This window comes from Dermacentor silvarum, chromosome 1, assembly GCF_013339745.2.
Source record: "Dermacentor silvarum isolate Dsil-2018 chromosome 1, BIME_Dsil_1.4, whole genome shotgun sequence".
NCBI lineage: Eukaryota > Metazoa > Arthropoda > Arachnida > Ixodida > Ixodidae > Dermacentor > Dermacentor silvarum.
The window spans coordinates 235,558,111-235,573,989 of NC_051154.1; the positions used below are offsets into that span (position 1 = coordinate 235,558,111).

Consider the following 15,879-nt stretch of genomic DNA (forward strand, 5'->3'; position numbering starts at 1 on the left):
TGGGAGATTACCAATATCTGTGTCTCATAGCTTTAGCCACGATATTAAGCTTTCTTGCAGTGTCGGTCCTGGATAAGGGGATTGGAACTGATCGGGCGGAATGGGCAGATCAGGCGGCTTCGTCGCCGATGTAATTACCTGCAATGCTGGTATGTAATATAATTTCATGCCCTTTAGTGATTAATTGATGTGGTCTTCTTTTATCCCATATGCCAGCTGCGCATGAGTCCTGTGATGAAAGGGCAAATTGCAGACTCTGAAGTGCTGCCTTATAATGGCAAAAGATGACCCATTTCTGAGGTGTCGATCTCTTGCAGGAAGTATTTTAGAGCAGCACGCAGGGCTGCAAGCTCTGCCGTCGTTGATGTTGTCATGAGTGGCAGTTTGAATTTGATTGTAGTTTCCCTAGCCGGAAGGACAACGGCACCTTAGGAGATGGTAGATGAGGCCGAACCATCTGTACATAGATGTGTATTCGGTCCCCGTATATGTCTCATTCATTAATAGCAGTGTCATCAAAAATACAATAATCCCATGCGATGTATCGCTTCTGTTAAACGAATTCATTCTTATATACGTTCTTACTTAATGTCACAGTTTGTGAACTAGAAAATTGCTCTTTCTTGTTTTTTTTTTTCATTCGTGATCGCAACTGGATGACATTAACCCGGTCTACTATGCTAATCTTACTTCGAATAAGGTAAACGTTGTGGTGCGCCTGTAGTACTTTCTCACGCGCGCGCAATCATATGCCCCAATGGCTAAGTGTCGCAGAAAGTGCATAAAGATAAATCAGCAGCTATAAGACCGTACAGACGACGCTTCGTCGTTGCAGACGTAAGTCATCGCGAAGTGAAACCAGATCCCCCATTATTCTTTTCTTCCGTCAGGCATGTCCGATTTCTAATATAGGGATGTAACATCGTCCTTCGGATGGTCGAGGAGGCGCACAGATCCATCGGGTTGGAACGTGACAAAAATAAATATGTTCCGTGGCATACGGGGCCCGGGTATGGCTCGGCCGACAGAAAGGTTTCAGGCAACCAACGAGTCGGACGGCTCTTCCTGGGCAATCGTTCTTATACGAATGATGGCTCCGTACCAAAGGCATGACTACACCTGACCTTCTGCTAGCGGGTTACCGTTCATTTCTCCAACTCCCGCAAACAGGACGCTCGCCATGACCCAACCGCGCGTACGTTACCATCCCTTTGCAGTGCTCAACAACTCTCAAGTCTGGTTCTTTCGAGTGGAGTCGGAGTTACATCTACACCGCATCAGCTCTGACAGCACACGCTTCTGTCACCTGTACTCCTCATTGCAGTCAGAGATAGTTAAACAGCTAGCCGATGTCATAACCGAGCAGTTGGGCGGCGCACTTCAGTAGCGCCTTCACGAAACGGTTCTTGACCGCAACAATGGCTTCCGAGCGCGCGAGCCTCTTGCAGCTGCTCCCTAGCGAGGAGCTTGGAGACCGCGCAGCCATAACAGTTTCTCGATAGCATGCAGAAGCTTTCGGGAGAAAACAAAGTCGACTCGCATGGCTGTGCTGCTGAGGGAGTTGTTGGTGCAGCGCGTGCGTTCATTCGTCTTCGTCCTGGCAACTGCAGGCGACGTGCTCCTCGGCCATATCTTTGCGATGTATGACGGTGTCTATCAGGTGACCTCTCCTTCGGTTACTGTTGTTTCCGCATATCCAGAACCTTCCCCCCTTTCACAGTTAGAAGCACATTGATAGAGCAAATCGCACTTCAGCCACTGCTCTCCAGGTGGCCCCGCTTTGCCATGCACGCACCGCGTTCCCTGGCCGTCAAGGCGGTCTGGTGGGCTAGTTGGTCGCTAGAGCTTGCATCGGTATTTACGACGTTCTGTTGACTCCATTGCCTACTGTAATTTGCCACCACAGCCCCAAACGCTATACCTCCAGCGACCTGAATTCACTCACCATCGGCTGCACTAGCTCTCTCGACCCATCTATGCAACTGCGGCTGTTACCTGGTCTTCCGCGACGTGAGGAAACAGTGCTGTGTCGCGTCCCGGGCGTTGCATTCACCAATACATATTCGCATTTTTTATTGTAATGGTCGATAGCGCTGAGTGCAACACCTGCGGTGTCGAGGATACTACGGAACACCTGCTGTGCTACTTGCCCGTTTTTTGAAAATGAAAGACATGACCTCTGCACATCTCTAAATCAGCTAGATGAAAAACATTTCACTTTAAACAAGATCCCGGGACTATGGCCTCGCATATCGCAGCTGCAAAAGGCAGCAAAGCTCTGCTGCGATTTCTGAAGGCTACGGGACAGTGTGACCGTCTGCGGTATAGAGCAGAGAACTGTCACTACGTCGGTGATATGAACAGTGGACTTTCTCTTCTTCAGCCGTCTGCAGTCCTGGTATACTCTCCCTGCCTTTCATTTGTGATTTTTCCTCTCTCTCTATCTCTCTTTCTCACTGTGTCAAGGTTTTGCAGCCGGTCTGACCTTGCTCTTATTTGGACGATAACATCTTCCTGCACGCCTGTTACGCACGTTTTCCTTCGACGGGACACTGTAAAAACACCTCTGACAACAGTTTCCCGTCCTAGCTCGCCCGCCGAATTGGCTACGATTTCACAGAATGGCCGCAAAGAGGTTGTCAGCCTCTGCCTCCTGAAGCCAGCGTATACGCCAATGCGCTTCATTCCGGTATGCCTCTCGACAATGTGCTGCTAAACACTTTACACTCTTGAGAGTACCTTACCGGAAAAAAAAATACGTATTCTCTTCATAACTCCTATATCCGGTAACATCATATCACATTTGGGGAAAACGGGATCCCATATGTTTCATATCGGATTATTGGATATGGGAGTTAGGGGGCATATGAATTTTTCAATAGGGTAGCATGCCGTGCAAAACACTCTCGAGCGACCATTATTTTTGGCATGTTTCTGATTAATGGCGCAACCCTGACGAAAACAACAGTGCAGCACCTTTAAGGTGTTCACGGGTGTAGGAAGGGCATATTTCGCAAGTTATGCCTTGCAGAACTCAAAATGCCAGCATTAATACAAAGAAAAAGCCGCTTCATCGATCATTTCGCCCTTTGTTTATAAACGAGAACGATGAGCAGCGTAATCAGTGCGAGCCGGTTCGGTCCGTGGTCGCTCACTCTTCCGTGCTGACAGCTCATGCATTTGCGAGAAACATTACAACTAACAGTTTTCCTTTATGTCGAACATACGGTCAAGATTTCACCGTTTTCCGTTTTTATTTTACCAAGAGTAGGGGCGTACTTTTCACTTGTTTATTTCCACCCGAAAATCATTTATCTTTCTTTTTTCGGCGAACATATATTGTTGCTCATGAATCTTCACCAAATTTTGCGGTGAGTGATTTCTTCGCGTCTATACGTTACCGTTTTTTTTCTCTCTTTTTTCTTTGGGAACATATCATGCACTAATTTTGTTGACACGGAAACAAGGTGCGTGACTGAATATCTCGCACAGTAGTTGCATCCAATACCGAGCATAACAAAGTTTTCCAGACGCAGTTCAGCGATGACACAACGCTACACGGCGATCTGACTATGCATTGATTAACAGTGAGTATACATTTGACGTTCGGAAAGAGCTAAAATGAGGCTATTCATAACATTAAACGTGTACAGAGCTGCGACGAATAACACGGAAGAAAAAGCTTACTAGATAGACACGAACCCGCATTTTAATCAGTGAACCTTCCCAGTGGCATCCGTCGCAGTGACTTCAGCGCCACTGCGATGGATGCCTTGACCTCAGCGCCACTGCGACGGATGCCTTGACCTCAGCGCCACCCCCTCCCCTCCCCCCCTCTCTCCCGCCCGTTCACCTTCTTTGCTGTCTGGTAAATTTACTCTCGGTGATCCCTTTCGGTAAAAATCAAATTCCGGGCGAAAATTTGGGCGCACGTTTTCCAGTTTTCTCTTGTCGATTTAAACAGAAAACGCGGAACCCTAATATGACCTGTGGATGTGAGCGAAATAAGCACATTCAGCGGTGGCAAGTTAAAAAGAAAAAGAAAAGTTGAAAACGCGTCTTGTGATTATCTTGATGTATCATGTATCCTTCATGCTTTTTGGCGCCGCACGCAGTAAAAAAGAAAGAAAAAAAATGGGTCGCAGTTTATATCACATAATAATCTGCAGGCGATTAATTACTTATAAGTACGACGTGCTGCACTACTTCGTTCCCCCTCCACCTCCCATCAATCGCCAACACAGGGGAAGGAAAGTAACATACGCGCCCACGTACAATCAACAGACATTGCGTGTATATTTTTTTTTCTGTCTTTTGATGACTTGGTGTGGACAGATTCTGTGGACAGGTTCTGATTGTTCAGATAACAAATACCTACGCTAGTGAATTCCTTTTTTTACATCGAATAATTGAGATATCCGCTGCAGTGACTGTGTCCGCGTGCTATATATAGCAGCTGCCCGCTTCCCTACACACAAAAACTGCGAGGCACAAGACCACACGAGATTACAACTGCTGCGCAGGTGTGGGTTTGGAACCCATGATTACGTGACTGCAAACATAATGTAGGGTAGTTATGATCGCGATAACTCGAATCGAGTAAGAACGCCAGCAAAAGGCGATGATCCCGCTTTGTTCTGCGTCCGAATAGCATTTGCGGTAATTGCGCGGTAAAAAAAAAAAAAAAAAAAAAAAAAAGACGGTCGGAGTCACGAGCGCCGGCGATAGTCGCTGCCGCATTTCCAGTGAGCTTTGCGAAGCAAATAACGGCAGTCAGCGGCGGCGCCGGTTGGGGCAGTGACGAGGCGCGTGCGGAAAGAGCGCTAGGCAGGGTGCGCGAGTGGCGGGGGGTGAAGCGTGCAGTTGCGCGTTGGGGCGCTGCTGCCAGTGGCGTGGGAACGGCCGCGGTGCGACAGCCTGGCAGAAATGGCTTTCTCAATCAAGAGTCTTCGTTGCGCTGATTGCTGCGGCGGCTATCAGGCGCAGGCCGGGGCCGAGCCTCGGAACACCGCAGCGGGAATTAACTGGCACGAAGCGGGAGGCCTTCATCTGCCGGACCACACTTCGGGAGAGACAAGTATATTCCGCGAAACACGACGTGCTGGTAACCGCCGAGCCGCGCGCGGTTCGTTCGCATCACCGGGCACTTGTCGAGGCGCGTAACTGTGATTTTGGAGCGCACTGGAATGAAGACGGCGGGAGGCGATGTCACGCGAAGGATCGAGTCACGGAGTTAAGGCGTAAGGTCAGAAAGGAACTGCGTGTACATAGCTTCCCGTAGTTGTATAAGGTTCTGGAAGAAGCATCGCCATACGCGCTATATAGAGTACGGACTGAATTAAAACGTCGCGGTGCTATTGTATTGCTCAAATGCAAAAGTGTCGGCTAACTTTTGCATTTGAGCAATACAAAACACCGCGGCGAAAGAACTCTCCTCCCCCTCCCCAAGGAAGCACACCGAAACTGGAGCCAAAATCCCGAAGCCTCTCGCTAGAGGCACTTAGTGTGCTTCGTATTTCGTATACTTTTTGTCGCAGAAGTAATTTATATAGATAAACCACCAACCACCTTCCTGTCAAATATCCGTAACGGAACTTGGGTCATCATTGACACACGTCTGAATCACCGAGGAATGAAGAAGCAGCAGTGGAAAGAAAAAAAAAAACTATTCAAAAGGCTGTTTCTCAGCTATCTATACCAACGTCTGTACCGTTGCCGCGGGGTGGGTGCCCAACGTTTCTGCAGCCTCTCTCTCGCAATTCTTTCTTTTTTTTTTTTCATTCCCTTCATCTCGGGTTTCGCGCTACTCCTCTCTCTTCGCTATTTCTTTATCTACGATCTCGTGATGTGCCTTCTTTAAAACATGGAAGCGTTTTATTGCTAGATTTCCTGGCGACTTCCTGCCAAACATCTGTACCGGAAGTCAGTGTCATGCCTGGCACACATTTGATTCGCTGCGTGCTTTTTTTACCTATGCACGCCCAAATACCCATGGGGCTTGCCAAAAAAACTCATCGAGCACATATTTTCATCACCTGGATTCAGAAACCATGCTGGCATAAGCTTTTTGAATATATTTCTTTTTTTGATGTGCGACGGGTTTATAGAAGTCCGTAAATTTGATACAGTAAAACTGATGGCTGCTCGGCTACGCAAGTGAGCCGGAATAGCATTGCCGAGACCATTTTGCAGAGCGGTTTGTTTGCAGAGCGGAGAAGAAAGGGTGCCGCCGGCTCCGCGATGGCCGGCTCTAAAGCCATGTCTTTCATTCTGGGCGTACCTGAATGCCTCAATTGCTCCAAGAAGCAACAGGCTCGTCGTTCTAACAACTAAATGCATACGTGAGCATAGTGCGCTTATATAGCACAGTGTCGCATAGTAAGGTGACAAAAATAAAAAAAAAAGTATCCACTGCGAATGTTCGGGCTCTGCAGACGGAATGTGAACAAGTGGAAACGCTATATAGCTCATGTGTTGCGCGGACGCAGCTTTGTAGTTGGTAAAGTTTGTGATCAGCAGCTATAACCGAGTAGGAATAAATTACTACCCGCTGTATATGGGGTTGCGTCTGATAAAATATAACTACTAATCTCGAAAGTACATTTTTTTTAAAATCTGAGCTGTACATGCTACGAGCAGTTATGAGTGTGAACGAAGGCGAACACGAGCGAGCGCAGAAACACCCTAAGCGCGAAGCGGACATACGTTAAAATTTTGTCAGTGCTCTGCAGAACAGTGCCCACTACGTGATTTTCGCTCAACGTAGGCGCTCTTAGCCTCGGCCAACCACTACAGTAACTTGATATCGTGTGTGCTTTTTGTATGTTGTGACCGTGTGTGCTATTTATGAATGTGTAATTTCATACTACAATCACAGGCATACTCAAGTTACAACACTGTAGCTTTTCGCCTGCCGTCCCCTTTCGTCCTTTTAAAGTATGCAATAAAGTTTCATTCATTCATTCATTCATTCATTCATTCATTCATTCATTCATTCCTCACCCTTGTCATCCGGAGTATAGCATTGTGTGTGGCCAGGCAAAGATCCCCAGCACCCATTAAACAATTTTTCTCTCGCTCTTTCCCCCAGAACGTGACTAGCATGCCAGTAACCACAAACGTGCGCACAGATCCTACGCGACAGCTCACGCATTTCTCGCGAGCCCACTAACAGTATACCGGTGACGTCACCGTTTGGCAGCTCAGCTACAGCTGCCATATTACTCAGCTTTCTATAGCACCGGAAGTGATGCTGGCGCGGACCGGCCCACACTCTGCAGTCGCTGTGATGCCGCCATCTTGCGCACGGGGCTTGCGCGAGAGAGAACCGACGACGTTGTGACCCTGGACCTGACGACGTCCGCGCGGTGCGACGGATGCCGCTCCTCGAACTAATACGCCAGCGTCAACGCCCAAGCATCGCCGCCCATCACCCGTGTCATCCTCTTCCACATCCCCCGTGGATGCTGTCGTGTCACAGCCTGCTTCTTCGTAGTCAACCTCACCGCAACTATACTCCGAAGGTTGCAATCCTTTAGCTCTCCTTCCTTCCTTCCCTCCCTTCCTTCTTTTTTTTTTGTTTTCTGCTTTTTTTTCGCGAACGTATTCTTACATGAAATAACAAGCGCAATAGCATACATCCGCTGAAAGGCGCGAGGCACTGCGGCCAATTCAAGGCATATTACAATTATGTGACATTTCATTTGCATGCCAAAACACGGCTGATGAAGCCCTTTTCTTTTTCAAAAGGAAGGTACTCAAGCGGACAGCGTGATTGCAGCACTTGTTGCCCTCGCCGGAGTACCTTCTGATGCTCAGCACAGATCGTAACTTTGCTACGTGCGCTCGTGTCTGTACGTACAGTCGACCACATAAGTTTACGGACCATGGGATCTGAGAAAGAGCTGAATGTATCCGCAGCGTCACAACGCAGCCTGGTATTCGCATTTCCCGCCTCTACTAGTATATGCGAACAACATTCTGATGAACAGTTTTACTAGCTACTGATACAAGCTACTCATAAATTCAACGTTTTTGAGATTCCATGATCCACAATTACTCGAAACTGTCGATATTTGCTTATGCGATGGTAATTATGCATCTGATGAACAGTTTTACTAGCTACTGATACAAGCTACTCATAAATTCAACGTTTTTGAGATCCCATGGTTCACAATTACTCGAAATTGTCGAGATTTGATTATGCGATGGTAATTATGCATCATGTGAATTAGTTTAGAACGCAGAACACTTTACTCCTTTAAAGGAGCGTTGGGAAGCTAGCGCTTAACAGAACTAAACAGCAGCACACAAGAACAGGAACAGCAGCGTGTTTTCTAAAAGAACCCGTGTTAAAGAAAAAGGAAGGTATCCACCCATGATTCGCAGAGTAGTTGAACGAGATTTCCCTCTGGTTATTTTATCATGAAACTGAATGATATCCAGAATGCCTCCTCTTGGGCGTAAGGTCTTACTTATTTTCTCTCGACGAGAGGAATCCTAAGTGTTATCGAAGGCGATAGGAATCCTAATTTTCGGAGGCGAATGTTGAGCATGATATGTGGCTGCGGTTACCGTTATGGCCTTTGCGAGCAGAATGAATTGAGAGTAGTTGCACAAACTCTTTGGTTGAGAAAGTAGCCTGTGCTATTTTTCATTAACACTATTCTGCTCGCAACAGAATCCCGTAGGCCGCACAGGCTGGCCAATAGCGCTCGCATAAATTCAGTCACGCTGCTCCTGCAGTACTGAAACTTGCTGCTCCTGTGTAGCCCCTGTGCTATTTTGTCGCTTAGCTCAAGCTATAGCAAGTTCGATTCAACGGGGCAATGAAAATGGCCCGCGTACAGGGATTGGGACGTACTTGAACATTCCTAAGAGATCGAAATTATACTCCGGAACGAAAACAAGCTACAGAAAAAAAAAGTCAAGAGTTTCGTGCATAAATCTAGTTGGTAATGCAACAAGTCAAGTTTTATATAGAAGTCGATATGTACCGTAATAATTGCCTGTTCTTAAATTCTCTCTCTCTCTCTCTTTCCTTTTTAATGTAAAGCATTCTTATTCGACTGCTGCCACTTTTTGCAGGCGGGCAATCAATCAATAGTGCTCGCAGACGCCACGCAGCTTTGTAATCATTCTTCTTTGCGTTTATTACACGTTTGCTGATGGTTAAAGGAACTACGAGGAGTGCACAGAACCACGCTCGACGATAACGCCATGGTTTGATAATAATAGCAAGATATGTCTAGAAAAAGAGACGAAAAAAAAGGGGGAGGAGGGGGGGGGAGCTTAAAGGCCGTAGAGGTTTATGGCTGCTTACATGTGCGGGGGTAGCCCGCCCGGCCACTAAATCGCGTCTTCATTGCTCGATGTCGCGCCGGGCCTGAACGAAGGCTGACCTCCAAGCTGGTGCTGGAGACTTTGTACAGCGCAGTTGTTGCTTTCTTTGACTTTACATGGCGTCACAAGGATCGGCGAGCGCGTGTCGGCAAAGAGCGCCACAGTAACGACCTACGCGCGCTCGAGCGAAGAAAAAAAAATTTTTTTTTTTTTTGAACGCAACCGTGTTTCTAAAGAGAAAACACGAACCGCGGCCATTGTTCGGCGTGGGCCTGGTTGAAGCGAGTGAGCGGAGACTGTCTCTCATGGAAATGAACCCCACGCACTGGTTTCTCTCTGGCACCGGCCCACCCTTTTGTTGTCCGAAATGGCGTTAGTAAATTCTCCCAAGTCGGCAAGCAGCAGCGGCCTGTTTCGTGCGTCGCGTTGGTCCTCGTCTGACTCCTCCCTCTTGCGTCAGACTTGCGCGTGATGGCCGCGCCGCTTGAACTAAACGGCGTCGTCAGGAGACGAAGGAGGCTCGTCGCTTCCCGTCGTCGCTCTCTCGAACGTTCGCCTAAATGGGGGATTGATTCCGGGGGAAACCAAATTACAAACTTTCTGGCTCGTCGTCCTCCGGTCGGCGTCTCGGTGCAGTGATTTACGATTGTTTTTGGCAAAAGCAAAGGAGCGTTTTTTTTTTTTCGAACGAAAGCGAGACACTGTCTTCGCAGCATGCTTGTTCCTCCTCTATTTCTCTCTCTCTCTCTCTCTTTTTTTAAGGCTGCAGTCGCGCTCTCGAGCTGTCCCATACAGCCCGAACGTGCAGCTCCTGCAAACGATGAGTTTAGCGAGCGCCGTGAACCCAACTAATGCTTCAGCTGCCCAGCCTACGGCTTGTTGGGTCGGCGCTGTATGCCGTGCATGTCTCACCACCGCGTAGACATCAAATCTTAAGCAGCCTTTTGGCGCGACGGGCGTATGCCGCCGACACACGGTTCTGACTTCTTCCTTTTTTTATTTTTTTTTTTCGTTCTGCATGCAATGGGTGTTGGTGCGTAACGTTCTAGGGGGCTGACCTCCGGGGTCCACATACGAGTTTTTGTTTTTCTCTTACTGTTCTCTTCTGAGACAAGCTAATTTGTAGCCTTTGATATCGAGGGAAGAGGGGGGGGGGGGAGGGATGAGCCCGTGAGCCTAAATGCTTCTTGCACTATACGATCTCTAAGATCGTGGCTGGAAGATAAAGCAGGAAACCGCGTACATGAAAAAAAAAAAAAAAAGGGGGGGGGGGGGGGGCAAGCGAGTAAGGACAATCTGCGGACGCGCCAAGTTTTCTGTCTCCGCTTCCATCGTTTCTGACTGTTATCTTCATTTAAGAATCTCGCGTTATTTGTTATAGGGTAGAAATCTCACCCCGCGAGAGACGGAGACTGTGAAATAGAGAAAAGAAACGAAGAGCGATATTGAAAGAGTGGAAAGGCAGCGAGGGTGACAAGTTGAGAGTTTCCAGTTTGCTGCCCTGCGTGATCGCCGTTTCCGATTGCTACCCTGCGGTTTGCTACAAAGCGTGATCGTCGTTGAGTCTTCATAGCTACGAAGCCTTCACCCATATATGACTGTACGAAGTTAAACCGGCTCCATCAACAGCGCGTTGTGCTTGAAACGGCGCGAAAATGATTTACACCACTACCACCAGTATGCCCGATATTCAAGGAAATTTAGCTGAGACACTTTGCAAAAGGGCCTTGAAGAGTGGGGCGCATAACCGACAACAACACGTTTTCTTGTCGGTTTCTTTGCCCTCCACTGGCATAGATGCAACTGCCAACCGAGATTATGTGCAGAAGCAAGTATGAAGTGACGCGCTCGGTTATAGAAGCTAGACACAGCCAATTTTGGTGACGCATACATTAGCAAACCCAACATATCACTTTCTAAATAAAAAAAGATTATTCTTTACACTCGTTAAATGAAATCACTTTTAAATAAGTGTGATCTCAATGGTGTCTGCTGGTGGTTTTTTATGCTCTTGTTTATGCTTACTTCGCAATATACACGTTCCCTATATGACGTTTTGGGTGGCATATCCCACGACACATCTGGGAGCGCATGCTCAGACGGTCTGTTGTCTTGCGGTCTCTTGACTTGCTCAGAGCGGCATGTTGACTTCAACAAGTGGAGCCAAGATGGCTGCCATTACATAGTCCTACTGGACTTGCTGCACGATGCTGGGTTATATTCAATATTTTTATTTTATTTTAATATTATTTAAGCAGCCCTCCTAGAAGAAAATCATAAAGTACGGCTGTGGAAACTAGAAGTAAATATGTTGCTGCAAATCAGAGCTGTGTGTTGTCCCGTATGTGCTTTTTGTATCCGTGTCGTGTGCCCACGTTACAACAAGTTACAAGCAAGAAAGGTCTATAGTCCTCCCCTGTCATTTACTCACCGAGTGGTGCACCATTCACACAGATACTTCTAAAACTCTTAAAGACGGCATTGAGCCTCCTCGGCCAATGTTCAGTACAACACAAACACAATGCAGGCAGTCCGGCTGACCTACATTCCGGCAAAAGTGATTCAAAGCTTAGAAACGCCTGTTTGTCATTCATACCCCCTTTTTTTTGTACTCATACCTCTCTATATACGAGCTGACGATTTTAACTAGCCGCAACAGCCGACCACGACGTTTACTTTTCTTTCAGCCTATATCGGACACCTTGGGCGATCGTAGTGCAGAAGCAGTGCATCATATTTTGTCAAAATAAAAGCTGATCGTGCTTACGAAACCATTGCTCCCGTAGCTACAAGCTAGTGCTTTCTTAAATATCTTCAGGGAAGGAATTGTTGCACTTGTAGGCGCTGCACTTTAACTTTGTTCCGGTTTTCGTCTGGTGAAAAGCTACGCCGATGCTTTCAACGGAAGAGACGACACGAAAAAAGGAAAGCGAGGAGATTTCAGTAAGTATGGCTTCAAAGTTCGCGGAGAAGTTGCTGGCTTTAAGTAGGATAGAAATAAACAGCTACAAGGCGTATCTCCACCCGATTGTTATACAACGAGCGCATCACTGCAAACACTGTATTCGCTAGCTCACAGTGATCTTATCAAGCTGGTACACGTATATAGGGCGTGCCAGCTAAGGTTAGCCAAACTGTCCGACCAAAAAAAAAAAAAAAACATTTAGAAAATCTGGCGCCAGATACAATCATAAAACCTACGGTTCTTGCGGTTTTCGGTCGTCAGACCTGTGACAACCGAACACCGTAGGTTTTATGATTGTATCTCGCACGCTTTCTTACAGCGAAGCTGTATATTGCTGGCGAAACCGTATTCCGTCCGTCCGTCCAATGTGCGCAGAAATGTGGGCCGATCCTGGTGCTAGCGCAGAAAGGGTCCAAGCGCAATGGCACATACCCCTGTGGACTCCGGGTGGCGGGCTCCGGGACCTGTAACGCGCCCTTGAACTACCCTTGTCACACGTAAAAGAGAAAGAGAGGCGTGCCATTGGCTGCGCTGTCAGTGACGTCGTTCTCTCCGTCGCAGCCGAGCGCGCGTGCAGCAGTTTCTCTCCGACTCCAGCATGGGTAGGCCACGCATCGTACGAACTCCCGAACAGCAGGCAGCTTACGAAGAACACCGCCGACAGCAGCACCGGTACTGGAGCTCGTGTTCGCCGTGCCGATGCTGCAGTCCGGGCACAAGAACAGGCCCGGGTGGCCGAGCGCAAGCGGCAACTGTGTACCAAGGATCCGGCCGCCTATCAAGCCGTCGTGTAATGAACCGTGGTGATTAACCCAGTGATAAACACCAGGTCCGCACATTTCAGCTTCGCTGGTTAACCATCTGTACGGAGTACTTGGGCGGTGATCTTTTTGAAATCGTTCTTTTTCTTTTTTTTTCCTTTTCTTCTTTTTCGTTGAGCAGCTTGGCTAAAGTTAGCCGGGACACAAGGTCTTCAAGAAAGCCTCCAATAATATCGCCGTTTTAATGACTTTTACGATTCTTAAGAAGTCTTCACCAGTGTTCGGACGCCGCGGATTCTTCTGAAAACGGTTTGCCCGAATGTAGCGAAACCAACTAAAGAGCCAATAAGGGTGTAAATTATTTTACACGGTGTCTCATCTATACTTCGTTTCTTTCGTCGTGGCCCTGTGCTAAAACAGTCCTCTTCGTAATGACTCCTGATTGGCGAACATCTGTTATGTAACATCGATTTGTAAATATATGGCAGAGGCGCGAGCACCGCGGCCAATTGGGAGCTTCAGCGAGACGTCTACAAACCCAGGCACCAGCCTGTCACCTGCCAGTTTTACGTACCAAAAAACACTGCGAGCTTGACTGCTGGTGTTACTGCTTCATTTTTTATCCTCTTCCTTTTTTTTATGCTGTTCAAAGACAAATGACTAAAGATTCCCGGGGAGTTTGTCTTCCTTTCGCGACGGAACGCAGCCGCGAGTTCGAGCCGTCTGCAGTCCCCGCATATAGCTTCTCTCGAACGCGAACAAAGATAGCTGTCGCTCGGTTCGAGGACGTCGTGAGCGCTATAGTTGCACCGGCTAAGAGGTCGTCTTTTTTTTTTTTTTTTGCTCAAAAATTCGGGCGCAGCTGCATACGTTAGCGCGGTCCGACAGGCAACGCCACGCGAGAGCGAGCTCGCACACAGCGACGGCGCTTCGGTAGCCGCCGGCATGACGGATGGCCACCTACGTCGGGCGCGCATACCGCTGCGACCCTTGCACGCGACGGCTCGGGGAAGAAGACGCGGCGCTTCCAAAAGTGCGCCCGCGAGGTGAAGGGACGCGCAGGAAAACGGGCCGATTCCACCGGTCAAATCCAAACGCAAAAACAAAGACCTCGCTCGTCTGCTTCCTCTCTCTCTCTCTGTCTCGTTTCTATACCGCTGCACCACAGGCAACATTTGTAAATAGTCACGCGAGAAGGTCATCCTTTCAGCAACACGCGTCGAAAACTCGGTGCGCCGCGGTGGTTCAGTGGCTAAGGCGTTCTGCATGCTGCTGAGCACGGGGTCGCGCGGATTCGACTCCCGTCCACATCGGCCGCGTATCGAAAGGGGCGAAATGCAAAACATTCGTGTACTTAGATTTAGGTGCCCGTTAACCCTGGTAGTCGATATTATTCTGTAGACATCCACTGCAGCGTCCCTTATAGCGCCAGCGTTCTTTTGGGGACATTAAACTAGTCTAATCAATCAATCAATAATCAGTGAAATAAAACTTGGTGAACACGACAGCTTGCCAGGAACGTAGTTATATATATTTCCGCCTAGGCAACACTACGTTATTCGAAACCACCATTTAAACCGCTGAACTTTGCCATATCGAAGGAAGAGATAAACTAACTTCGAGACGAATGCATTTATTCCTCTCATTGACTTCTCGTAAGTATGTAAGCTTAGACAACAGCGTAGGACGCATACGTGCTCAGCACACCAGCGAGTTTGGAACTTACCACTTCTATAGGCCCGTATACGAACGTACAGTGTAAACGTAAGAGGGGGCTACATGATTGCCCATTTTTAATTTCAGGAAAATGTACAAAACGGTATCTCACTCATTACTGTTACAGAAATGAGTTTTATGGCAGTTTTTTTTTTCGCACAGAAAATAAAGTGGTATGTGTACAATGGGTTACATATGGTTACCACAGGGGCACTCGTCTCTTTTTTCTCCCCTTACGCTCTTTCACCGTTGACCCCTGCCCCACGCGCGGAATAGTCTACCAGAACTATTACTCTGGTTAACCTCCTTGCCTTTCTATACATCCTTTCTCTCTCTCTCTCTCTTAACATCACGTACCCTTCTTGTTTTCTTATTTTTATTGATGATATTTCAAATTGTTTGCACTGCCCAATGCGGTCATTCGCGAATAATTGCTTTCTTTATCATCATCATCATCAGCCTATATTTATACATGCAGGCATACAGGTATGGCCGAGGCGTGGTCAGTGGTATGTTCTTAAACGCCGCTGAGTGGCTGTACGTTTATTATTTCTTACCTTATTTCTTTATTTTAAGCGTACAAAAATGGGAAGGTGTGGGTATAGACGTCTTTGGAAAAGAGAATACGCATAATAATAAGCAACTGTTTTCTGCACTACCAAGAGTAAAAAAATAATCCTGTAAAAATATGTGTTGTTGGTCAGAACATTTCTTCTTCTTCTTTCTGGGGTTTTACGCGCCAAAACCAGTTCTGATTATGAGGCACGCCGTAGTGGCCCTAGGGCTCCGGAATAATTTTGACCACCTGGGCTTCTTTAACGTGCACTACAACGCAAGCACACGGGCGTTTTTGCATTTCGCCTCCATCGAAATGCGGCCGCCGCGGCCGGGATTCGATCCCGCTACCTCGTGCTCAGCAGCGCAACGCCTCCACCCCGGCGGTCAGAACATGTTAGCAGTTTAATTGGGAGAGTCAGCCACTGTATTTATTTTCTTTTTCTCCCTTTCTTCTTTTGTTCTTTTGCAGGGTAACATAAAGAAGTTATATCAGCAACTACTGCAATTCTTACACGAGTACAGCCTGCGCACTTACAT

At 47.6% G+C, this 15,879-nt stretch overlaps 1 protein-coding gene across 1 annotated transcript in view; it reads right to left on the reverse strand.

Moving 5' to 3' along the window:
• LOC119437878 (collagen alpha chain CG42342-like) overlaps positions 1-15,879 on the reverse strand; it is a 362,253-nt gene that overhangs the window by 193,709 nt on the left and 152,665 nt on the right. The gene's annotated exons all lie outside the window — the stretch shown is intronic.